The following is a 26,687-nucleotide window of genomic DNA, read 5'->3' as shown; positions in this document are numbered from 1 at the left end:
GCCACCTTCCCTTTTTTATTTTTACACCAGACAGGAATGTACAATTGTTGTAATTCATCCATGCGGTCTCTAAATGTCTGCCATTGCCCATCCACAGTCAACCCCTTAAGTATCATTCGCCAATCTATCCTAGCCAATTCACGCCTCATACCTTCAAAGTTACCCTTCTTTAAGTTCTGGACCATGGTCTCTGAATTAACTGTTTCATTCTCCATCCTAATGCAGAATTCCACCATATTATGGTCACTCTTCCCCAAGGGGCCTCGCACAATGAGATTGCTAATTAATCCTCTCTCATTACACAACACCCAGTCTAAGATGGCCTCCCCCCTAGTTGGTTCCTCGACATATTGGTCTAGAAAACCATCCCTTATGCACTCCAGGAAATCCTCCTCCACCGTATTGCTTCCAGTTTGGCTAGCCCAATCTATGTGCATATTAAAGTCACCCATTATAATTGCTGCACCTTTATTGCATGCACCCCTAATTTCCTGTTTGATGCCCTCCCCAACATCACCACTACTGGTTGGAGGTCTGTACACAACTCCCACTAACGTTTTTTGCCCTTTGGTGTTCTGCAGCTCTACCCATGTAGATTCCACATCATCCAAGCTAATGTCTTTCCTAACTATTGCATTAATCTCCTCTTTAACCAGCAATGCTACCCCACCTCCTTTTCCTTTTATTCTATCCTTCCTGAATGTTGAATACCCCTGGATGTTGATTTCCCAGCCCTGATCATCCTGGAGCCACGTCTCCGTAATCCCATTCACATCATATTTGTTAACATCTATTTGCACAGTTAATTCATCCACCTTATTGCGGATACTCCTTGCATTAACACACAAAGCCTTCAGGCTTGTTTTTTTAACACCCTTTGTCCTTTTAGAATTTTGCTGTACAGTGGTCCTTTTTGTTCTTTGCCTTGGGTTTCTCTGCCCTCCACTTTTACTCATCTCCTTTCTGTCTTTTGCTTTTGCCTCCTTTTTGTCTCCCTCTGTCTCCCTGCATTGGTTCCCATCCCCCTGCCATATTAGTTTAACTCCTCCCCAACAGCACTAGCAAACACTCCCCCCTAGGACATTGGTTCCGGTCCTGCCCAAGTGCAGACCGTCCGGTTTGTACTGGTCCCACCTCCCCCAGAACCGGTTCCAATGCCCCAGGAATTTGAATTCCTCCCTGCTGCACCACTGCTCAAACCACGTATTCATCTGTGCTATCTTGCGATTCCTACTCTGACTAGCACGTGGCACTGATAGCAATCCTGAGATTACTACTTTTGAGGTCCTACTTTTTAATTTAGCTCCTAGCTCCTTCAATTTGTTTCGTAGGACCTCATCCCTTTTTTTACCTATGTCGTTGGTACCAATATGCACCACGACAACTGGCTGTTCTCCCTCCCATTTCAGAATGTCCTGCACCCGCTCCGAGACATCCTTGACCCTTGCACCAGGGAGGCAACATACCATCCTGGACTCTCGGTTGCGGCCGCAGAAACGCCTATCTATTCCCCTCACCATTGAATCCCCTATCACTATCGCGCTCCCACTCTTTTTTCTGCCCTCCTGTGCAGCAGAGCCATCCACGGTGCCATGAACTTGGCTGCTGCTGCCCTCCCCTGATGAGTCATCCCTCCCAACAGTACTCAAAGCAGTGTGTCTGTTTTGCAGGGGGATGACCACATATGTTCAGATGTGTTCTATTTCTGAGCAATCTTGCCCAGCGTGTTTACTGAGCCAGTCTCTCCCTGTGAACCTGTTCAGCCAGTAACTACCTCGTAACTTTTTATTGTTGATTGAGGCCCAAGAATTCGGTGGCTCCCTTTTACTGAATTCATATGGGATGGGATGGGGTGGGAGACTGGGATAATAGCTTGAAATTTGAGGTCTAAGCTTTGCTAAGGATGAAAATTAATTGAAAATCTCTCCCCTTCATTGGATGTTCAGATTTGCATTTTGGAAATTCCCAGTTCAACGACAGCCAGTCCAGTCCAACGCCCTATGCCAGCAGTTAGGCTCCCAGATTTCTCTCCGCATGGATAAAACTAGCTAGATGAATGGTAGATGAATGTTCTCCACTGAAGAGCACACATTAAATGGTACATTCTATGGTAAGTTAGTTGTGAATAATAGCGAGCTATAACACAACCTAGTATTAATTAGTTAGCAAAACAGTAGCTCAATTGCAGTTTTCCTTTACTTCTTTCGGCTACGTTTAGTTTTTGACAGCATGTAGGAGCAGTTTGTTGGAAGACTGATCAGGAGCTGGAAACCCTGCAGCTGTATATGGAATATTAGTTTATTTTCCTCATAGTATCTTGCTGCACTTTCCGCACAATATCAGTGAAGTGGTACGATTTGCCAAGTGCCCGACATTGATAAATGCACGCTGCACTGCCAGCTCTAAAGGAGATCAAATTAAATCTAAACTAGATCGCCATAAAGAACTCCATTTACTGTAATGTTTGACTGAATGAGGTCCAGCTCATCATATCGAAGAGAATTATCAGCTTCCGTCTCACCAACCTACCCCATTGCTCAGTTGTTAAAAGCACCGCCTAATGTGAACTAGATGATGCCAGCTCTGTGCAGAAATAGCTGAAGTCAGTCAGGGAAGTGGCAAGGGCACTTCAATTGGCTTCAACATGACAGGCCTAAAACAAGGTAAGCGACAGTTCCTGCTCCTGAACGAGACCAGTGACTCATGCTGGCTATCAGGAGAAGGCTCAGCAGTGATGTTCAAATGGTGTTTAGCAAGTCTTGGCTTATATATGAAGAACAGAACATGGACAATCTGCTGGAGAGCAACTAATGCCAAACTAGTGTCAAATCACATCACAACATAATTCAACCCCTTCATGAGAGAAGAAAGGAAAATTGGAAGTGGAAGCCTTATTGGTTGGAAAATTGTAGAACCTAAGATTAGCTGTTGGACCTTGGAAAGCTTAGGCACCAGGGTGAGAGAATTGTGAATAATCAGCACTGTATAGATGGCTGTTGGGAAAATATGAGAGGGGCAGCACCTGGGTCACCAGTGTTGTACGCAAGTATACAAGCAGCGAGAAGCATGCTTCTAGCATTGTAGCTTAGATAAAAGATAGAGGCATAGAAATTTAGCGCTGCCCGAACCCGGTCACACCTACCATTTCTGATGTGTTTTCACCACCTCTGTTGATGAGGTGGCCTTAAGCGCGAAATTCAGCTCTTTGGCATTTTTTTGGCATTGGACTGGAGGTCGGTCATAATGGGGGCGGAAGTGCGGCAGTAAGCACTCTAGAGGGGCGGAAGTGGAGACGGGACAGAGTCTCCGCCACTGTCAGTCATCAGCCTGGCGTTGATGATGTCATGACGCGTGTGCATCACCCCATCTCTCCCCTTCACTTAAAGGCGAGAGCCGATGTGAGCTCTGCGATTGTTTTAATTAGGTCCACTGGCCCACCAGGGAGGGTTTCGGCTGGGCCAGTGGCCTGGCACCCAAGCGGGAGTGCCTGGCTGCCTATTGGTGGCCTGGCCAAACCCGGGGGTATAATTGTCAGGTTGACCTAGCAGTCGGCCGACAAAAAAATAAAATGGCGGCCGCAAAAGTGCGCCCTCCGCTAAAATGGCCATTGCACTGCCATGCGCACACATTAAAAACATAGTGCACCGACAGAAAAAGCAGTAGGGGGCATCGCTTGGCGGCCCGAAGATTTTTGTTGCTGAATTTCTATGGAGGTGCGGGAGATCGGCGGTGCACTCTTTGATGATGCAAAGGGCCGGAAGGGTCGGCAGCAGTGGGGCTGAAGTGGGGACCACCGGAAAAATCAACTAGGTGAATTTCGCTGGCGGCAGCCATTGGACTGTAAATCGGCGACCACTGACTCCGCCGCTTGGCCGCCACTTTCCGACGGTAAGAGGCCTTTTCGGGTGGTTGAATTTTGGCCCCAGAGATTCCAAGGAGATCCCTGGCTCTATGGCCAGGCTATTTGCTTTTCATTTGTTTGGCCTAGGATACATGCCTGTTCTGAACTGTTTTAATTAACTTCAGCCAGTAAGTGACAGGCCCTCAGCAAACTCATGGTCCTCAATATTAACCCCACCATGATGAGCGGAAAGAGGTCAGGAGGGTGGATTAAACCCTAGAAAGTAGGGAATATGTCCTCAACCCGACGCGCACACGACTGTTGCTGCTTTTACGACTGCGGGTAAGAAGGCGTGAGAGTGTCCTGTCTTGGAGAGGCGGGAAATTTCATTATCATATTTAAATTGGGCTCCCACAGTGCAATTGGAAGCCTGGTTTAAATTTAACTGCTGCCGGACAGGTTTCCAAGTGCTTGGGAAATCCGGCAGCAACTTGGAGACAGGATTCAAAACTAATCTGCAGAAACAATGGCTGTGATTTTTGATACCGTTGGGAGCGAGGCAGGCGACCTTGGGAGTGGGCTGGAACTTCGCTCCTGGTTGCAGCCCCCTCTGTCCAAGTAATCTTCCGTTGATGGGGCTTGTAAGCTCGCCATGCGAGGTTCCCAGCCAATTAAAAGGAAGCGGGTCTGATGCCGTCATTTGATGACGCGTCATCAACTGGTTTCCTTAAAGGGACCATGCCCACATTGATTTTGACAGTTGTTCTCTCAGTGATCTGCAGCATTGAGGTACTGCAAGCACTGACAAGCACTGGACAAAGGTGCACGACTGCACCCAGGCTCTCATATTTATGGAGAGAGTCACAACATACAGGGAAGTTCTCTTCCCTTCCAATGGGCGGATGTGCACCTCCCCAGGACACCAATGCAGCTTGGTTGCACATTGCACAGGAGGGCACAAACAGGGACGTCATCAGGAGAACCAGGCTGCAGTGGTGCAATTATCTCAGTTGATCATGAAACGTTACTGCAAAGCCATACTCAATCACATCCTGCTGTGCCACTCATCACATCCCCATCACTCTGCATTCACTACCCTACTCCTGCACATCCTTACTCACAATAAATTAACTTGCACCTCCACCCATCCCTCTCTCTCTATCTACATTATCACATCCTCATCTCACTAGCCACTCCTCATACTCACCCTCATCCTTGTCCAATCATACCAACTAACACCACACAAGGGTAGGCACTTGGGTATTAGCACCAATGCTGATATAAAGTTTCTGTTAAAATGTTGTCAAATATTGAAATCTTTATTTGCAACACTTACATGCACCTTTGGAAGTGGCTTAGTGAGTTGCAGTGAATGGTAAGACATAACGGTACCCACCGCCCCCCTCCAATGGTGATGAATGTGAAAGGAATGACTTGGGCATTGTAGGGATGATTTATGGTGTGGGGTGGTGTCAACCTGGCACATCATGTGGCAGCCAACATGTACAGTGTCAACAGAAGTAAATCTGAGACCATCCCTGGCATCCCGGGCAGCAATGTGGTGGGGAGCTGATGCTTTGTGTCCAATGCAGCATCAGGTGATTGCAGAGAAGGTTGGTGTTGTTGTTGGTGATGCTGGTGTGCCTAGTGATGTTGGTGTTGGGGCTGATCATGATGAGATTCTGAGGGCGAAGGTGAGACTTTTTCAAGAGCGCCGATACTGATGCATAGATGGCAGCTGAAATTGAGATGACAAAAGCGATTTGTCAATGGTGAAATAGGTTGCTTCAAGGAGATGACAATGGCTAGAGAGTTCACTGCAAACACTTCAAACCTTCATAAAGCTGAAAAGTATATTCCAAATCCTGAAGGCTCCAGCTTCTATGATTGGAAATTGAACAGCTGTGAAATGGTAGCTTTTATTCAAACCAATCCAGAGTTGTTGAAAGCCCGACACACTTACCTGACATGATCTCCGAGGGACGGGAACCTCGTAAAAAACTTGGAAAAATTATTAGGACCTGGTAAACTGCTGCTTAAATAGTTTTAAGCAGTTTCTTAACAATCTCAATTGCCTGGCACGTCAGTTATAAGAACATAAGAACATAAGAAATAGGAGTAGGAGTAGGCCATATGGCCCCTCGAGCCTGCTCCGCCATTTAGTATGATCATAGCTGATCCGATCATGGACTCAGGTCCACTTCCCTGCCTGCTCCCCATAACCCCTTATTCCCTTATCGGTTAAGAAACTGCCTATAAGAACACCTAGTGCCAGGTGTGCAAACTTGGGAAATTCACAAGGAGGTGGGTTCAGAGAGGACTTCTGCCCCCTTGTCAATCACGGCCATTTTGACAGTGGACCCGCCTCCAAACTCACACTCACAGCACCAGTATTTTAATGAGAGAGTGGTCAATCTATGGAACAGACGCCCTAGGGAAACAGTGGAGTCAGTTAATATTGATTCATTCAAATGCAAATTAGATAGATTTCTTTCCAAAATAACATTTGTTAATGCAGTATATCAGTAATTTGAGACATGACATGTAAGTATAGCATGCTTGGGAGGCAGAAAGTGACTTTGGACCTATGGTTCTCAAAAGCTCTCCACCACTGGGATTTTCCTAATGTCATTTCTGGGTCTGTTATATGCTAATTGAGAGATTGATTGCTATGATTAGCAACAAATCCATTATTATTGTATTATGCAACTACCAGGATGAACTAGATGGACATTGGCCTTTTTTATCTAGCAATTCCTATGTTCTTATTTTTACACAGATGAAGGAGCGGCAAGATATGTCCAAGATATATGACACTGTGTAAGGGAAACTTGAAGGTGATGGTGTTCCCATGCACCAGATTCCCTTGTCCTTCTAGATGGTGGAGGTTGTGTGTTTGGGAAGGGCTGCCAAAGAAGCCTTGGTGAATTGCTGCAGTGCATACTATAGATATCACACACCACAACCATGATATGCGAATGGTGGAAGTTTAAACCAGTGGATGTGGTGCAAATCAAGCAGACAGTTTTGTCCTGGATGATGTCCAGCTTCTTGTGTGTTGTTGGAGCTGCACCCATCCAAGCAAGTAGAGAGCATTCCATCACACTCCTGACGTGCCTTGTAGGTGGTAGAGAGGCTTTGGGGAGTCAGGAGGAGAGCCAAAGAAGAATACTCAGCCTCTGACATGCTCTTGTATTTATGTGGCTGGTCCAGTTAAGTTTGTGATCAATGGTGGACAATGGGTGTTGATGGTAGGGGACTTGACTATGATAATGCCATTGATTGTCAAGTGAAGGTGGTTATGCTCTCTCTGGTTGGAGATGATCATTGCCCTACACTTGGGTGGCGCAACTGTTATTTGCCACTTATCAGCTGCCTGCTTCATTATGTGGGGAATTGCGAATGGAACTGAACACTATAATCATCAGCAAACATCCCCACTTCAGATCCTATGATGGAGGGCAGATTATTGTTGAAGTAGCTGAGACTAGGACGCTGCCCTGAGGAACTCCTGCAGCGGCGTCCTGGGGTTGAGATGATTGGCCTCCAATGACCATTGGCTATAAGGAAAGATTAGAAATGCTGGGTCTGTTTTCTTTGGAGCAGAGGAGACTGAGGGGAGACCTGATTAAGGTGTATACAATTATGAGGGGCCTGGATAGAGTGGATAGGAAGGACCTGCTTCCCTTGGCAGAGGGGTCAACAACTGGGGGGCACAGATTTAAAGTAATAGGGGGGAGGTTTAGAGGAGATATGAGAGAAAATGTATTCACCCAGAGGGTTGTAGGGTTCTGGAACTCACTGCCTGAAAGGGTGATAGAGGCAGAAACCTTCATCACATTTAAAAAAATACTTGGGTGTGCACTTAAAGTGCCATAACCTACAGGATTACAGACCAAGAGCTGGAAAGTGGGATTAGAAAATAGGAAACATAGAAAATAGGTGCAGAAGTAGGCCATTCGGCCCTTCGAGCCTGCACCGAAGGCTGGATAGCTCTTGGTCAGCCGGCGCGTTTACGATGGGCCGAAATGGCCTCTTTCTGTGTTGTAAATTTCTATGATTCTATGATTCTAACCAGACAAGAGATTGGTGTGCAATATCAAAGCACATGGTATTGGGGTTAATGTACTGACGTGGATAGAGAACAGGTTGGCAGACAGGAAGCAGAGAGTCGGGATTAACGAGTCCTTTTCAGAATGGCAGGCAGTGACTAGTGGAGTGCCGCAGGGCTCGGTGCTGGGACCCCAGCTCTTTACAGTATATATTAATGATTTAGATGATGGAATTGAGTGTAATATCACAAATTTCACAAATTTGCAGATGACACTAAACTGAGTGGCGGTGTGAGCTGTGAGGAGGACGATAAGAGGCTGCAGGGTGATTTGGACAGGTTAGGCGAGTAGGCAAATACATGGCAGATGCAGTATAATGTGGATAAATGTGAGGTTATCCACTTTGGGGGCAAAAACACGAAGGCAGAATATTATCTGAATGGCGGCAGATTAGGAAAAGGGGAGGTGCAGCGAGACCTGGGTGTCATGGTTCATCAGTCATTGAAGGTTGGCATGCAGGTACAGCAGGTGGTGAAGAAGGCAAATGGTATGTTGGCCTTCATAGCAAGGGGATTTGAGTATAGGAGCAGGGAAGTCTTACTGCAGTTGTGCAGGGCCTTGGTGAGGCCTCACCTGGAATATTGTGTTCAGTTTTGGTCTCCTAATCTGAGGAAGGATGTTCTTGCTATTGAGGGAGTGCAGCGAAGGTTCACCAGACTGATTCCGGGATGGCAGGACTGATATATGAAGAGAGACTGGATCGACTGGCCCTGTATTCACTGGAGTTTAGAAGGATGAGAGAGGATCTCATAGAAACATATAAAATTCTGACGGGACTGGACAGGTTAGATGCAGGAAGAATGTTCCCGATGTTGGGGAAGTCCAGAACCAGGGAACACAGTCTAAGGATAAGGGGTAAAGCATTTAGGACTGAGATGAGGAGGAACTTCTTCACTCAGAGAGTTGTTAACCTGTGGAATTCCCTACCGCAGAGAGTTGTTGATGCCAGTTCATTGGATATATTCAAGAGGGAGTTAGATATGGCCCTTGCGGCTAAAGGGATCAAGGGGTATGGAGAGAAAGCAGGAATGGGGTACTGAAGGAATGATCAGCCATGATCTTATTGAATGGTGGTGCAGGCTCGAAGGGCCGATGGCCTACTCCTGCACCTATTTTCGATGTTTCTATGTTTCCTTTGTGACAGGTATGACTCCTGCCATTGACAAAAGACTTACTACAAACAATGTATTATCAAGCTAAATATTTTATCAACTACAAATGGCACTATTCAGATTATGTGATTGAGAACCTTAGGGTGATGGGCCTAATCCCATAGAGTCTGTGCACAATGCTATCAGTTGGTGTGGGGAAAAAAACAAGTTGTGGAATACAAATTAAAAAGAATCTCAAACCAGACCTCCAAACAAAACACGCCGGAAAAAGCAATTGTAGCATTGCCAACCTAATCAAAGCATTGATAGCACTGAATGGTACCAGGGCACAAATATATTGAAACATTCAGTAATATGAGCAGTCAGCATATTGCTGCAATGTCTCATTCAACTACATCAATACAAAAGATTGGAAGCAATTGAGGAAACGTCCTTTAAATTCTCCCTCTCTCGCTTAGTCTGGCTTTAGAAATATAACGAAACCCACTGAAAATCGATTTATCAAGAGCAAATTATTTTTCACAAAATGTTACAGTTTCTTCCCCGTTGTTTTTCTCTCTTGTGCCATGTAACGTCTGCGACCAAACAGACACTGCCTCAAGCTTCCCTCAAAGCTCGGTTATTGCCAATCGACTGGCAGAGAAAGAATTCCAGGCATTACCTTCCTTGTGATGCCCCCTGCCTCCGGTGATTTGGTGAGTGAATGGTAGGAAAATTGGCCTGCAGGAAAATTAAATATGAAGACAACTCAGTAGGATATCATAACTGTATTTCATGGGTTTGCGTTTGTGTTTTATTGTGATAGCTAATCTGTCGCTAAGTGAACCAAATTAAATTCGGATTGTCCAGCCTCAGATCTGATGAGATCAGCAGGCATGCAACACATTGGTTGATGCAGGATGTGATATCATGGCTCATCTCATCTTATAACTGACAACACATTTTGAGTATATAAATAAAAATCTTTTTGTTTCATTATTGCTATGGAGACAAATAAGATACACGTGCCAGCATAACCATCATAAACAATAATTAGATCTGAGCCATCACTCCCATTTTCTTGAACAGACAGTGCTGCTAACGGAGGGTGGCTGCAGCAGAGCCACTGGGAGGGGAGGAGGTGCAGGCTGGTGTTTCGGGTGGAGATCGCCTATTGTTACATAGCCAGTGGGGTGGTCCGCATCCCTGAGATCTACACACTTTTTTCTGCCACATTCCAGGGCCATGGGGGTAGTGTGCTGATGTGGATTGAGAACTGGTTGTCAGACAGGAACAAAGAGTAGGAGTAAATGGGTACTTTTCAGAATGGCAGGCAGTGACTAGTGGGGTACCGCAAGGTTCTGTGCTGGGGCCCCAGCTGTTTACACTGTACATTAATGATTTAGACGAGGGGATTAAATGTAGTATCTCCAAATTTGCGGATGACACAAAGTTGGGTGGCGGTGTGAGCTGCGAGGAGGATGCTATGAGGCTGCAGAGTGACTTGGATAGGTTAGGTGAGTGGGCAAATGCATGGCAGATGAAGTATAATGTGGATAAATGTGAGGTTATCCACTTTGGTGGTAAAAACAGAGAGACAGACTATTATCTGAATGGTGACAGATTAGGAAAAGGGCAGGTACAACGAGACCTGGGTGTCATGGTACATCAGTCATTGAAGGTTGGCATGCAGGTACAGCAGGTGGTTAAGAAAGCAAATGGCATGTTGGCCTTCATAGCGAGGGGATTTGAGTACAGGGGCAGGGAGGTGTTGCTACAGTTATACAGGGCCTTGGTGAGGCCACACCTGGAGTATTGTGTACAGTTTTGGTCTCCTAACTTGAGGAAGGACATTCTTGCTATTGAGGGAGTGCAGCGAAGATTCACCAGACTGATTCCCGGGATGGCGGGACTGACCTATCAAGAAAGACTGGATCAACTGGGCTTGTATTCACTGGAGTTCAGAAGAATGAGAGGGGACCTCATAGAAACGTTTAAAATTCTGACGGGTTTAGACAGGTTAGATGCAGGAAGAATGTTCCCAATGTTGGGGGAGTCCAGAACCAGGGGTCACAGTCTAAGGATAAGGGATAAGCCATTTAGGACCGAGATGAGGAGAAACTTCTTCACCCAGAGAGTGGTGAACCTGTGAAATTCTCTACCACAGAAAGTAGTTGAGGCCAATTCACTAAATATATTCAAAAGGGAGTTAGATGAAGTCCTTACTACTCGGGGGATCAAAGGGTATGGCGAGAAAGCAGGAAGGGGGTACTGAAGTTGCATGTTCAGCCATGAACTCATTGAATGGCGGTGCAGGCTAGAAGGGCTGAATGGCCTACTCCTGCACCTATTTTCTATGTTTCTATGTTTCTATGTTTCTCCTCTTTTCCAGATTTTCCATGCTGCCCCAGCCCTCTGTAATTCTGCTGTAACCATTTACACCTCCTCTGGACCTATCTTTGGTTTCCTTATTTGTACCATTTTGCCTCGTACCATCATCCTTTTTGACATTTAATCACTCCTTCCCTTCACCAAATCGCAGACCTTTCTCTTTGTTCTTTCTTCTTTGTTCCTCCTTCCTCACTGTTGCATTGTGAGTGGTTTAGCCAGTCACCTGATATTGACAAGATTCAATAAAACCCCAGTCATTTGGGTCTTGGTCATCCATGATGAGGCATGCAGTTGTGAACCTAGTGAATAAACGTGCCAGCATAACTGTAAAGTCCTGTCCCCTCAGTACAGATTCATGCGAGGCATGTAGTGAAGTCAAGGTCACTCTGGACCTGCACCTTTATTTCACAGCTCTGGAATGCTGCACTTGCCTGAGATCTGTCCTTATATACCTGTCTCTTGCAAGTGCACCCCTGGTGGTAAGGTATGCTGGTGGTTACAGGTCATATCTTATTACAGTCATGTATAGCATGTTAGGATACAGTTATATATAATAATGTAAGATACATGACATCACCCTCCCCCAAGGTCTTATTGTCTTTATAGGTTCAGTCTCTCAGGTGGTCTACACTCTCGCGTGGAGCGTCTGAGTTGTGGTTCAGTTGTTTGCCTTGGTGTCCGTTTTTCTTTGGGTGTGGTTGCTGGTATCTCGCCTGGGCTGTCTGTTGGGATTGCCCTTTCCTGAGGTTGTTCCCTCTGTCTGTCCACCAGGTGTGGTACGAGTTCCACATTGTAATCTGCCTCTGGTTCTGCAGTGTTGTTGGTAAATCTGCTTTTGACTTGGTCTACATGCCTCCGGCAGATTTTGCCATTGTCCATTTGTACTACCAGTAGCCTGTTTCCTTCCTTGCCCATTACTGTCCTGCAAGCCATTTGGGACCCCTGCCATAGTTTAGCACAAACTTTGTCCCCTATCTCATTCCATCTCCCCCTCGAATTTTTATCATGGTACTCAGTCAGCTTACGGCGCTTTGCATCAACGATTTCGTACATGTCTGGGAGGATTAATGAGAGCCTTGTCTTTAAAGTCCTTTTCATCAACAGTTGCACGGGGGGGGATCCCAGTCAGTGAGTGCGGCCGAGATCTGTATGCCAGCAGCAGTTGCGACAGGCGACCCTGCAGCGTGGGACCTTAGATTTTAAGCATGCCTTGTTTAATGATTTGCACTGCTCTCTCCGCCTGGCCGTTGGAGGCCGGCTTGAACGGTGCCGTCTTGACGTGATTTATGCCGTGGTCAATGAAAAATTCTTGGAATTCTGCGCTGGTGAAGCACGGGCCATTGTCACTGACCAATATGTCAGGGATTCCGTGCGTTGCAAACATGGTTACGAGGCTCTCCACAGTGGTGGAGGTTGTGCTCGAGTTTAAAATGGTGCATTCGATCCACTTTGAAAATGCATCTGCAACTACGAGGAACATTTTTGCCCATGAATGGGCCTGCATAGTCCACATGCACTCGCGACCACGGTTTGGTAGGCTAGGGGCTCAGTGGAGCCTCCCTGGGGGCATTGCTGAGTTGGGCACAAATGGTGCACCTTCGGACGCAGAGCTCCAAGTCCATGTCAATACCAGGCCACCAGACGTGGGATCTGGCTATGGCCTTCATGAGAACGATCCCCGCGGTGGAGCTCCCGGACAAATGCCTCTCTGCCTCGCAGAGCCATGACTACTTGGCTGCCCCACATCAGGCAGTCTGCTTGTAGTGATAGCTCATGCATGCGCCTGTGAAAGGGCTTTAATTCCTCGGGGCAGGCATCGCGAGCTCTGCCCAGTCACCGGTTAGGACACATCTTTTTACTAAGGATAAGTTGGGGTCGCTGGCAGTCCAGGCTCTGATTTGGCAAGCTGTCATGGGCGAACCTGTGGACTCAAAAGCATTGATTGCCATGACTATCTCACAGTCCTGTTCGTCAGACCCTTCTGTGGTCGCCAGGGGTAGCCTGCTGAGTGCGTCGACACAGTTGTCTGTGCCTGTTCTGTGCCTTATGGTATAGTCGTAGGATGCCAGCATGAGTGCCCACCATTGAATTCGTGCGGAGGCGTTGCCGTTTATTGCCTTGCTCTCGGATAGGAGGGACGTGAGGGGCTTGTGGTTGGTTTCGAGGTGAACTTGGCCCCGAAAAGGTATTGGTGCATCTTTTTGACACCGTACACGCACGCGAGCGCTTCCTTCTCTACCATTCCGTATCCGCACTCTGCCCGCGAAAGTGACCTGGAGGCATAAGCTATGGGTTGTAATTTGCCCGCACTATTGACATGTTGCAAAACGCACCCGACCCCATACGCTGATGTATCGCATGTGAGAACTAGCTTTTTACCTGGGTCAAAGAAAGTCAAAACACTGTTCGAACTCAGAAGGTTGCATGCCTTATTGAAGGCGCGTTCCTGGGCGTCCACCCAAAACCAATCGCACCCCTTCCTGAGTAGCACGTGGAGAGGCTCCAGCAGCATGCTTAAGTTCTGCATAAAGTTCCCAAAGTAATTGAGTAGCCCGAGAAAGGCGCGCAGCTCTGAGACATTCCGGGACCTGGGTGCCAGGCGAATTGCTTCTGTTTTGGACTCTGTTGGTCGGATTCCATCAGCGGAAATCCTTCTGCTCAAAAATTCAACCTCGGGTGCGAGAAACAGGCATTTGGACTTCTTGACTCGTAGGCCTACCCAATCCAACCGCTTTAGTACTTCCTCCAAATTATGGAGATGAGAGTCGGTGTCCCTGCCCGTGATAAGTATGTCGTCTTGAAATACAACCGTCCCTGGGATGGACTTGAGCAGACTCTCCATGTTGCGCTGGAATATGGCAGCTGCCGACCTGATGCCGAATGGGCATCGATTGTACATGAAAAGGCCTCGATGTGTGTTGATGGTGGTGAGTAGCTTGGATTCCTCGGTCAATTCTTGCGTCATATACGCAGATGTGAGGTCTAATTTTGAGAAAAGTTTACCTCCAGCCAATGTGGCAAATAAGTCCTCCGCTCTGGGCAGCGGGTACTGGTCCTGTAGGGAGACTCTGTTTGTGGTAGATTTGTAGTCCCCACAGATTTGTACGGATCAATTAGGCTTCATGACTGGGACGATGGGACTTGCCCAGTCGCTAAATTCCACAGGTGATATAATGCCTTCCCGCAGAAGCCTGTCTAGTTCGTGTTCAATCTTTTCCCTCATCACATAGGGTACAGCTCTGGCCTTGTGATGGACCGGTCTAGCATCCTGTGTGATGTAGATTTTGACTTTGGTCCCTTTGAAAGTGCCCACACCTGGCTGAGAGAGATGTTCAAATCGCTTTATAACTGTTGAGCAGGAGGTCCGTTCCTCTAATGACATGGCATGGACATCATCCCATTTCCAGTTTAGTTTTGCCAGCCAGCTTCTCCGCAGCAGTGCTGGGGGGTCTCCGGGAACAATCCACAGGGGAAGTCGGTTCACTGTCCCTTTGTGTGTGACAGAGAGCATGGCGCTGCCGAGGACTGGTACGATTTCTTTGGTATAGGTTCTTAGTGTGGTGTTCACCCTTGTGAGTTTTGGTCTGTCTCTTTTATGTGGCCACAGTTGTTCAAATTGTTGAGCGCCCATGAGAGATTGACTCGCTCCCGTATCCAGCTCCATGTTGACAGATATCCCGTTGAGTAAGACCCTCATCATTATAGGAGGCGTCCTGTTGTAGGAGCAGCAGCCATTGATTGTGTTGACCCGCTGTACATCGGTGTCCCGTGTACTGTCCCCACCATCTTCTGGTGCGCTTTCCGACCCATCCGATTCGTATATCAGCCGAGCTGCCGTTTTTTTGCACATGCGGACCAAATGCCCTGTATATTCACAATTTCTGCAAACAGCCTGCTGAAATCGACATCGCCTTGACGAGTGCCCACCCCCACACCTCCAGAACAGCCCTGTTCCATTGTTCAAAGAGTTTCCAAAGAATAAGCTGCATCTGGCTGATCTCTCGAGCTTCTCTCAGTTTGTAGTTAATTGTTCGCATTGTGGGTTGATGAGGTGTGAACGGCCGTTCCTGTGGCCCTTGATGGCTTCTGCCTGCTATCGAGAACCTGTTCTCCTGGTTTTGTCTGTGTGTGGGGGTAGCAGCTTCTTTTAGTGCTGTGAACTTCTTCTTCCGATATTTCGTTAGTTGTCGTACCTGCATTGTAAATCAATCTCGTTTCTTCTTCCCCTACCAAGATTGTCTGTGCAACCAATGCTGCTGCCTCTAAGGTCAGGTTCTTAGTCTCTATGAGCTTTCAGAATATGCCTGCGTGGCCTATTCCTTCAATGAAAAAGTCTCTCAGCATTTCTCTCCTCATTTCATCGGAGAACTCACATAAACTAGCCAACCTCCAAAGTTCCGCCACAAAGTCGGGTATGCTCTGGCCCACACAGCGTCTGTAGTTGTAGAACCTGTGTCTGGCCATGTGTAGGCTGCTCACTGGCTTCAGGTGGTCTCTTACCAGTGTGCTCAATTCTTCAAACGACTTGCTTGCTGGTTTCTCGGGTGCCTGCAGATCCTTCATTAATGCGTATGTTTTCGAGCCACAGCTGGTCAAGAGATGGGCTCTTCTCTTGTCTGCCTTATCGTCGCCTAACCAGTCTTTGGTTACAAAGCTTTGCTGGAGCCTTTCTATAAAGTCCTCCCAATTGTCTCCCGCATTGTACTTTTCATCTGATCCGTTTTTTGCCATTCTGTGGATTCTGTAATCCCGTAACCCGTCACCACTGTAAAGTCCTGTCCCCTCAGTACAGATTCACATGAGGCATGTGGTGAAGTCAAGGTCATTCTGGACCTGCACCTTTATTTCACAGCTCTGGAATGCTGCACTTGCCTGAGACCTGTCCTTATATACCTGTCTCTTGCAAGTGCACCCCTGGTGGTAAGGTATGCTGGTGGTTACAGGTCATATCTTATTACAGTCATGTATAGCATGTTAGGATACAGTTATATATAATAATGTAAGATACATGACAATAACCATCATAAACAATAATTAAATCTTAGCCATCACTCCCATTTTCTTGAACAGCCAGTGCTGGTAATGGTGGGTGACTGCAGCAGAGCCACTGGGAGGGGAGAAGGTGCGGGCTGGTGTTTCGGGTGTGATTGTTCAACCTTTGTTCATAAACCAACTAGTTTTTCATAGCGAAGAACCCATGAAGCAAATACATTACACCCACCCTAAGCCACAACGCCCCCCCACCCCCCATTTCCCTGGCTTCTGTACTTACTTAAAAACTATTAATCTACATCTTCCCATTCTGAGCATTGTTAACTCTGAGGCTGCTTGACCTGCTCACAGCGTTTTCCTCTTTTATTTCAGAGCTCCACGGTATTTTGCATTTGATTTATCACAAACAATTACTCGGATTCTCAGGACTGCAAAGGCACAGCAGCGGCTGGGTTAAACCTAATGTACTATGACTCCAATTCACCATTACAGTATCACAGCCTTAAATAAGTTCAACCTGACGCAGCGTAATGGTAGTTGTTTTCAATTGGCAACGTTAGTATTTGTAGTTTATGAAACGATTTCACTCTAAGCTATGCCAGTTGTGCAGCTATAAAACTTGTCCCGAGGAATCAGAGCAAGCAGGTTTCAGGCATTTTTTTGCCCAATTGCTTCTACACACAATTTTCCAATTCCAATCAGTCATTGCAGCTTGGAATTGATCTCGGATTATTAGCCCAGCATCACACTTGGCCAGGGGGAGATGGTGTGCGAAAGATGAAAATTTACCTTTGTATTACTTTTTTTAAGCGGTCTGATAAGTGCTTTATATAATGTCAACATCGTGGGCCACCCCGACCTGTGTGAGAGCACCACCGCAGGTCAGGGCTATAAATAGAGCTGCAGTGCCAGGCCCTAGAACATCGTGGGCCACCCCGACCTGTGTGAGAGCACCACCGCAGGTCAGGGCTATAAATAGAGCTGCAGCACCGGGCCCTGGAACATTGTGGGCCACCCCGACCTGTGTGAGAACACCACCGCAGGTCAGGGCTATAAATAGAGCTGCAGTGCCAGGCCCTAGAACATCGTGGCGGAGGTGCGACGAATAAGAGTACAGGGCCCAGAAAAGTCGAGGGCCCAGGGGCAGCATGGACCTGCCCATACTGCGATATGTGTGCGCACTAGGTCCGTGCAGTAGAGCAGGTCTCCAGTCGTCCTGGTTAATGCTTGCCACTGGATACAGGGGCCTAGCTCTGTCAAGCCCGTGTGGTGGTTGACGTGCAACGGTCACCACACGTTAAATAAAAATCCACGCACAGGCATCTTCCACCCCATCAACTGGAGTTCAGGACTGGAACATCGGGTCCTTCATTGAAACATCTGTGAACTCTCGTGGAAGCAAGTCATCCTCATTCGAGGAACCGCCTACGATGATGATGATAATGATGACTATTTATTGCAGTTGCAGGCCTGGATTTTTCTGCACTGTACCTCCCAAAATCAGGCAGTGCAGGAGAGACAATGGCGCAGGGCCCAGCGGAGGTGTAAATGGTTAATGCAGAATAGTAGAGGTACAGGGAAGCATGGAAAATCTGGCAAAGAAGAGAAGATTCCCGTGGCCCAGGAATGTGGCGGAGAAAAGTGGGTACCACGAGATCCCCGCCCCAAAATAGGCTCCGCCATTAGATGAATACCAAGCTATCTGACCTTTGGCCACCTCAATGCACTTAAATTACAGCAAGGGGCATGAGTCTAGGGAAAGGAAAACCTCCCACTGCCCCCCTCCTTCCAACTAAAGTGCGACCAACGCCAGATATTGTCCCCACTGTTGGTGGCCGTGCCTTCAGCTGCCAAGGCCCTAAGCTCTGGAATTCCCTCGTTAAACCTCTCTGTCTCTCAACCTTGCTCGCACTCAAAGTACAAAAAAAATTAGAGGGAGCACCTCCCCCAATTCTCTGATCTGCTCTGCCTTCAAGTGAGTCTCCCGCAATGGGAACAGTCTCACTATTTCAGGTCTGTACAGCCAACATTTCATTTCGTTTTGCAGCTTCCACCTTACAATGTGCTGACACTTTAATTCCCACTTTGGACTCCCTTTTCCTTATCCGCTCTTTCTGACACTATACTTTTCATTTTTTTAGATGAGCTATTTTTGGTATCAATAGGCATTAGCTGACAGTAAGATTTGTGGTTTGTTCGTATAGTTTCTCTGGGTGGAATTTTAACATGGGTGTGGGTTTGGGTGGGGGTGGGGGGTTAAATCGGGCAAGATTCCGAGTGCGACGGGAAGCCGGCACCAACTAGCTGATCTCTGCGTTTCACGGCGGCGTGCACCTTCGGGAGAGACAAGTTGTCAATTGAGATACGTTAATCGCTCAATTACAGCGATATTGACATGGGCTTTGCAGGTTAACTTTGGCTCCGGAGGTTTCCCGGGATTCCTGAAACTCGCCAGTGAAAGCAAAGGGAGAACACAGCGGCAATTGAGGGGGCTGAAGCCATGACAGGAAAATAAAGAAAGACTTGGATTTACATAGCGCCTTTCACGACCTGCGGACAGTCTCAAAGTGCTTTACAACCAATGAAGCACTTTTGGAGTGTAGTCACCATTGCAATGTAGGAAACACAGCCGCCAATTTGTGCAAAAGCAAGCTCCCACAAACAGCAATGTGATAATGACCACATAATCTGTTTTTTTGTTATGTTGATTGAGGGGTAAATATTGGCCAGGACACCAGGGATAACTCTGACAAAGGGTCATCGACCCAAAATGTTAACTCTGTTTTTCAACAGCTTACTGCTCACAGAGCTGCAGCTCCACAGGAAATATCAGCAGAGAGCTGGAGCTTGCAGGAGGCCCTACAAAAGCAAGATACTGCAGAAGCTGGAAATCTGAAATAAAAACAGATAATGCTGGAAATACTTGTCAGGTCGGGCATCATCTGTGGAAAGAGAAAGAGAGTTAACGTTTCAGGTCGATGACCGTTCCTCACATCTCTGATATCTGCACCCTCTCAATTGCTGCTGTATAGTCGCTTTGCTTTCCCTGACGAATTCCAGGAAGCGTCAGTTCTGATGAAAGGTCATCCACTTCAAGCGTTAACTTTTCTGCTCTCTCCACAGAGGCTGCCTGACGTGCTGAGTATTTCTAGAATTTTCTGATTTTTATTGCCGGTGGCCATACCCGGCACACAGGGTCTACAGTCAGAGGATAAGTTTCATCGACGTGTCAGAACACTGGTGTCTGAGGAGACTCAGGATATCACGTCAGCTGGTGGTAGACTTTTGCAGCATGTTGGAACAAGACCTACTGTCAACTGGACCTGGTGGCCACGTTTTATCAGTGGCTGTCAAAGTCACCACATAGGAACTTAGAAACATAGGAAATAGGAGCAGGATTAGGCCATTCGGCCCCTCGAGCATGCTTCGTCATTCTATACGATCATGGCTGATCTGATCATGGGCTCAGCTCCACTTCATTGCCCACTCCCAATAACCCTTCACTGCCTTATCTTTCAAAAATCCGTCTATCTCCACCTTAAATATATTCAATGACCCAGCCTCCGCAGCTCTCTGGGGCACAGAATTCCACAGATTTACAGTAAGGCAGCTTGGGGAAGCCTATAAAAAGGCCCAGCGTGGTGAGTTTGGCGAGAGATGTGCTTGTGCAGCTGCAGCAGGGAGAGAAGGCAAAACAGAAGTCGCAGGAAATCGAAAGGTGACGTCACAGCCAAGGGGGTAAGTGATTGGCTGGTGATTGGTAAATAGTTTTTCTTCTTCTTTTCTATATCAGTAAGTAACATTTAGCATTGTTGTTGCCAATTTAAGTTAATCTAAGGATTAAGACATGGTAGGAGAGCTCGGACACGTGTTATGCTCCTCCTGTACTATGTGGGAAGTCAGGGACGCTTCCGGTATGCGGGAAGTGTATCCGCCTCCAGCTCCTGACAGACCACATTGCGGCACTGGAGCTGAGGGTGGATTCACTCTGGAGCATTCACGATGCTGAGAATGACGTGAGTAGCACGTTTAGCGAGTTGGTCTCACTGCACGTAAAGGGTACACAGCCAGATAGTAAATGGGTGACCAGCAGGAAGAGCAGTGCAAGGAAGGTAGTGCAGGGGTCCCCTGCGGTCATCCCCCTGCAAAACAGATACACCGCTTTGGGTACTGTTGAACGGGATGACTCATCAGGGGAGGGCAGCAGCAGCCAAGTTCATGGCACCGTGGATGGCTCTGCTGCACAGGAGGGCAGGAAAAAGAGTGGGAGAGCTATTGTGATACGGGATTCGATTGTAAGGGGAATAGATAGGTGTTTCTGCGGCCGCAACCGAGACTCCAGAATCGTATGTTGCCTCCCTGGTGCAAGGGTCAAGGATGTCTCGGAGCGGGTGCAGGACATTCTGAAAAGGGAGGGTGAACAGCCAGTTGTCGTGGTACATATAGGTACCAACGATATAGGTAAAAAACGGGATGAGGTCCTACGAGACGAATTTAGGGAGCTAAGAGCTAAATTAAAAAGTAGGACCTCAAAGGTAGTAATCTCAGGATTGCTACCAGTGTCACGTGCTAGTCAGAGTAGGAATCGCAGGATAGCTCAGAAGAATACGTGGCTTGAGCAGTGGTGCAAGAGGGAGGGATTCAAATTCCGGGGACATTGGAACCGGTTCTGGGGGAGGTAGGACCAGTACAAACCGGACAGTCTGCACCTGGGCAGGACCAGAACCAATGTCCTAGGTGGAGTATTTGCTAGTGCTGTTGGGGAGGAGTTAAACTAACATGGCAGGGGCTGGGAACCTATGCAGGGAGACAGAGGGAAATAAAATGGAGGCAGAAGCAAAAGATAGAAAGGAGAATAGTAAAAGTGGAGGGCAGAGAAACCCAAGGCAATAAACAAAAAGGGCCACATTACAGCAAAATTCTAAAAGGGCAAAATGTGTTAAAAAGACAAGCCTGAAGGCTCTGTGCCTCAATGCGAGGAGTATTCGGAATAAGGTGGACGAATTAACTGCACAGACAGCAGTTAATGGATATGATGTAATTGGCATCACGGAGACATGGCTCCAGGGTGACCAAGGCTGGGAACTCAACATCCAGGAGTATTCAACATTTAGGAAGGATAGGCAGAGAGGAAAAGGAGGCGTTGCTGGTTAAAGAGGAAATTAATGAAATAGTAAGGAGGGGCATTAGCCTGGATGATGTGGAATCGGTATGGGTGGAGCTGCGGAATTCCAAAGGGCAGAAAACGTTAGTGGGAGTTGTGTACAGACCAGCAAACAGTAGTGGTGAGGTTTGGGACAGCATCAAACAAGAAATACGGGATGTTTGCAATAAAGGTACAGCAGTTATCATGGGCGACTTTAATCTACATATTGATTCGACGAACCAAACTGGTAGCAATGCGGTGGAGGAGGATTTCCTGGAGTGTATTCGAGATGGTTTTCTAGACCAATATGTCGAGGAACCAACTGGAGGGCTGGCTCTCCTAGACTGGGGAATGTGTAATGATAAAGGACTAATTAGCAGTCTTGTTGTGCGAGGCCCCTTGGGGAAGAGTGACCATAATATGGTAGAATTCTTTATTAAGATGGAGAGTGACACTGTTAATTCAGAAACTAGGGTCCTGAACTTAAGGAAAGGTAACTTCGATGGTATGAGGCGTGAATTGGCTAAAATAGACTGGCAAAGGATACTGTAAGGGTTGACGGTGGATAAGCAATGGTGAACATTTAAAGATCACATGGATGAACTTCAGCAATTGTACATCCCTGTCTGGAGTAAAAATAAAATGGGGAAGGTGGCTCAACCATGGCTAACAAGGGAAATTAAGGATAGTGATAAAGCCAAGGAAGAGACATATAAATTGGCTAGAAAAAGCAACAAACCTAAGGACTGAGAGATATTTAGAATTCAACAGAAATTTAGAATTCAACAGAGAAGGACTGAGGGTTTAATTAAGAGGGGGAAAATAGAATACAAGAGGATGCTTGCAGGGAACATAAAAACCGACTGCAAAAGCTTCTCTAAATATGTGAAGAGAAAAAGATTAGTGAAGACAAACGTAGGTCCCTTGCAGTCGGATTCAGGTGAATTTATAATAGGGAACAAAGAAATGGCAGACCAATTGAACAAATACTTCGGTTCTGTCTTCACGAAGGAAGACACAAATAATCTTCCGAATGTACTAGGGGACAGTGAGTCTAGTGAGAAGGAGGAACTGAAGGATATCCTTATTAGGCGGGAAATTGTATTCGGGAAATTGATGGGTTTGAAGGCCGATAAATCCCCGGGGCTTGATAGTCTGCATCCCAGAGTACTTAAGGAAGTGGCCCTAGAAATAGTGGATGCATTGGTGATCATTTTCCAACAATCCATCAACTCTGGATCAGTTCCTATGGACTGGAGGGTAGTTAATGTAACCACTTTTTTAAAAAGGAGGGAGAGAGAAAACGGGTAATTATAGACCGGTTAGCCTGACATCAGTAGTGGGGAAAATGTTGGAATCAATCATTAAGGATGAAATTGCAGCGTATTTGGAAAGCAGTGACAGGATCAGACCAAGTCAGCATGGATTTATGAAAGGGAAATCATGCTTGACGAATCTTCTGGAATTTTTTGATGATGTAACTCGCAGAGTGGACAAGGGAGAACCAGTGGATGTGATATATTTGGACTTTCAAAAGGTCTTTGACAAGGTCCCGCACAAGAGATTGGTGTGCAAAATCAAAGCGCATGGTACTGGGGGTTATGTACTGACGTGGATAGAGAACTGGTTGGCAGACAGGAAGCAGAGAGTCGGGATAAACGGGTCTTTTTCAGAATGGCAGGCAGTGACTAGTGGAGTGCCGCAGGGCTCAGTGCTGGGACCCCAGCTCTTTACAATATACATTAACGATTTCGATGAAGGAATTGAGTGTAATATCTCCAAGTTTGCCGATGACACTAAACTGGGTGGCGGTGTGAGCTGTGAGGAGGACGCTAAGAGGCTGCATGGTGACTTGGACAGGTTAGGTGAGTGGGCAAATGCATGGCAGATGCAGTATAATGTAGATAAATGTGAGGTTATCCATTTTGGGAGCAAAAACAGGAAGGCAGAATATTATCTGAATGGCGGCAGATTAGGAAAAGGGGAGGTGCAACGAGACCTGGGTGTCATGGTTCATCAGTCACTGAAAGTGGGCATGCAGGTACAGCAGGCGGTGAAGAAGGCAAATGGTATGTTGGCCTTCATAGCAAGGGGATTTGAGTATAGGAGCAGGGATGTCTTACTGCAGTTGTACAGGTCCTTAGTGAGGCCTCACCTGGAATATTGTGTTCAGTTTTGGTCTCCCAATCTGAGGAAGGACGTTCTTGCAGTGAGTGCAGCGAAAGTTCACAAGACTGATTCCAGGGATGGCTGGACTGTCATATGAGGAGAGACTGGATCAACTGGGCCTTTATGCACTGGGGTTTAGAAGGATTTGCGGGGATCTCATACAAACGTATAAGATTCTGACGGGACTGGTTAGATGTGGGAAGAGTGTTCTCGATGTTGGGGAAGTCCAGTGGCAGGGGCATAAGTGGTAGGCCATTTAGGACTGAGATGAGGAGAAACTTCTTCACTCAGAGAGTTGTTAACCTATGGAATTCCCTGCCGCAGAGAGTTGGTGATGCCAGTTCATTGGATATATTCAAGAGGGAGTTAGATATGGCCCTTACGGCTAAAGGGATCAAGGGTTATGGAGAGAAAGCAGGAAAGGGGTACTGAGAGAATGATCAGCCATGATCTTATTGAATGGTGGTGCAGGCTCGAAGGGCCGAATGGCCTACTCCTGCACCTATTTTCTATGTTTCTATGTTTCTATTTACGATCCTCCGAGAAGAAATTCCTCCTCATAGAAATATAGAGACATAGAAACATAGAAATCTACAGCGCAGAAGGAGGCCATTTCGGCCCATCGTGTCTACGCCGGCCAACAAAGAGCCGCATGGCCCTTCGTCAACAGTTCTAAAGATTACATACAAACCCATGAACAATAACAGAAAGGCAAAGAGCACCCAGCCCAACCAGTCCGCTCCACACCACTGCAACACCCCTTGTACTAAAAACATCTACACTCCACCCAAATTGGAGCCATCTGGTCTCCTGGGAGAGGCAAAAATTCAGATAAAAACCCAGGCCAATTTAGGGAGAAAAAATCGGAAAATTCCTCTTCAACTCATCCAGGCGATCAAAACTAGTCCAGGAGATCACCCTGGCCGTATTCTATTCCCTGTAGTACTTACCATTATATCTGCGCCGAACAACAAAAGGTCATTCAGTCTAATCCCAATTACCAGCTCGAGGTCCGTAACCCTGCAGGCCCATCCAACCATCCCTTAAAAGTGGTGAGCGTTTCTGCATCCACCACTCTTCCAGGCAGCGAGTTCCAGATCCCCACAACCCTCTGTGTAAAGAAGCCCCCCCCCACAAATCCCCTCTAAACCTTCCACCAACTATGCCCCCTCGTAATAGCCCCCTCCACCAATGCAAATAGACCCTTACTATCCACTCTGTCCAGGCCCTCAATATTTTGTACACCTCAATGAGGTCTCCTCTCAACCTCCTCTGTTCCAATGAGAACAAACATAGCCTATCCAATCTGTCCTCATAACTAAGATTCTCCATTCCAGGCAGCATTCTAGTAAATCTCCTCTGCAGCCTCTCTAGTGCAATCATGTCCTTTCTATAATATGGTGACCAGAACTGCATGCAATACTCCAGCTGTGGCCTAACCAAAGTATTATACAATTTAACCATAACCTCCCTGCTCTTATATTCTATGCCTTGGCCAATAAAGGCAAGCATTCGGTATGCCTTCTTAACTACCATATTCACCTGGCCTGCTACTTTCAGGGATCTGTGGACATGCACGCCAAGGTCCCTTTGTTCAGCTACACGATTAAGTGGCCTACCGCTTAATGTCTGTACATTATGCAACCCACACTGCGATATGTGAGCGCACTAGGTCTGTGCAGCAGAGCAGGTCTCCAGCCGTCCTGGTTAACTCTTGACACTGGATAAAGGCCTAGCTCTGTCAAGCCCGTGTGGTGGCTGGGTGTGCAACGGTCACCACACATTAAAAAAATTCATGCACAGGCATTTTCCATCCCTCAATTGGAGTTCAGGACTGGAACATCGGGTCCTTCATCGAAACACCTGTGAACTCGTGGAAACAAGTCATTCTCGTTCGAGGGACCGCCTATGATACCCTTTCCTTATTAGTCCTCCCAAAGTGCATCACCTCACACTTCTCTGAATTAAATTCCATTTGCCACTGCTCTGCCCACCTGACCGATATCCTCCCACAGCCCATGACTTCCCTCTTCATTATCAACCATGCAGCCAATTTTAGTGTCGTCTGCAAACTTCTTAATCATACTCCCTATATTCAAATCTAAATCGTTGATATATACCACAAAAAGCAAGGGACCCAGTACTGAGCCCTGCGGAACCCCACTGGAAACATCGTTCCAGTTACAAAAATATCCATCAATCATTACCCTTTGCTTCCTACCTCCAAGCCAATTTTGGATCCAACTTGCCATTTTGCCCTGAATTCCATGGGCTTTAACCTTCATGACCAGTCTACCATGCGGGACTTTATCAAAAGCCTTGCTAAAGTCCATATATACTACATCGTACGCACTACCCTCATGACCCTCTTGGTTACCTCCTCAAAAAATTCAATCAGTTTAGTCAAACATGATCTTCCCTTAACAAATCCGTGCTGATTGTCCCTAATCAATCCTTGCCTATCCAAATGCAGATTTATCCTGTCTTTCAGGATTTTTTCCAATAATTTTCCCACCACTGACGTTAGGCTGACAGGCCTGTAATTACTCGGCCTATCCCTTTTTCCCTTCTGAAACAAGGGTACTGTTATGTATGCATGTCTATGAGATACTGTAACACTAGACCTGAATGTATCTTCACCCTGAATATACGCTAACTGTACACCAGAGGGTGCTGCCGATGGAGACCTAAAAGTCGTCTGTACATTGCAGGTAACCAAGTATAAAAGGGAACTCAGCTCTTGGTGTCCTCACTCTAGGAGCTGCAATAAAGGACTACAGTCTGTACAGTTCAAGTGCCCCTGCCTTGTGGAGTCATTAACAGAGTGCTTACATACACAATAACTGGCGATGAGGTTACGAATTCCACGCTCAACATGTCTAATCTCAGCAACTTCCAACAATTCACTGATGGGGAAGATTGGGACGCCTTCGTGGAAAGGTTAG

Source organism: Pristiophorus japonicus, chromosome 1 (genome assembly GCF_044704955.1).
Source record: "Pristiophorus japonicus isolate sPriJap1 chromosome 1, sPriJap1.hap1, whole genome shotgun sequence".
Lineage (NCBI taxonomy): Eukaryota > Metazoa > Chordata > Chondrichthyes > Pristiophoridae > Pristiophorus > Pristiophorus japonicus.
The sequence above is the reverse complement of the archived record's forward strand: the minus strand, read 5'-3'. Positions refer to the sequence as shown.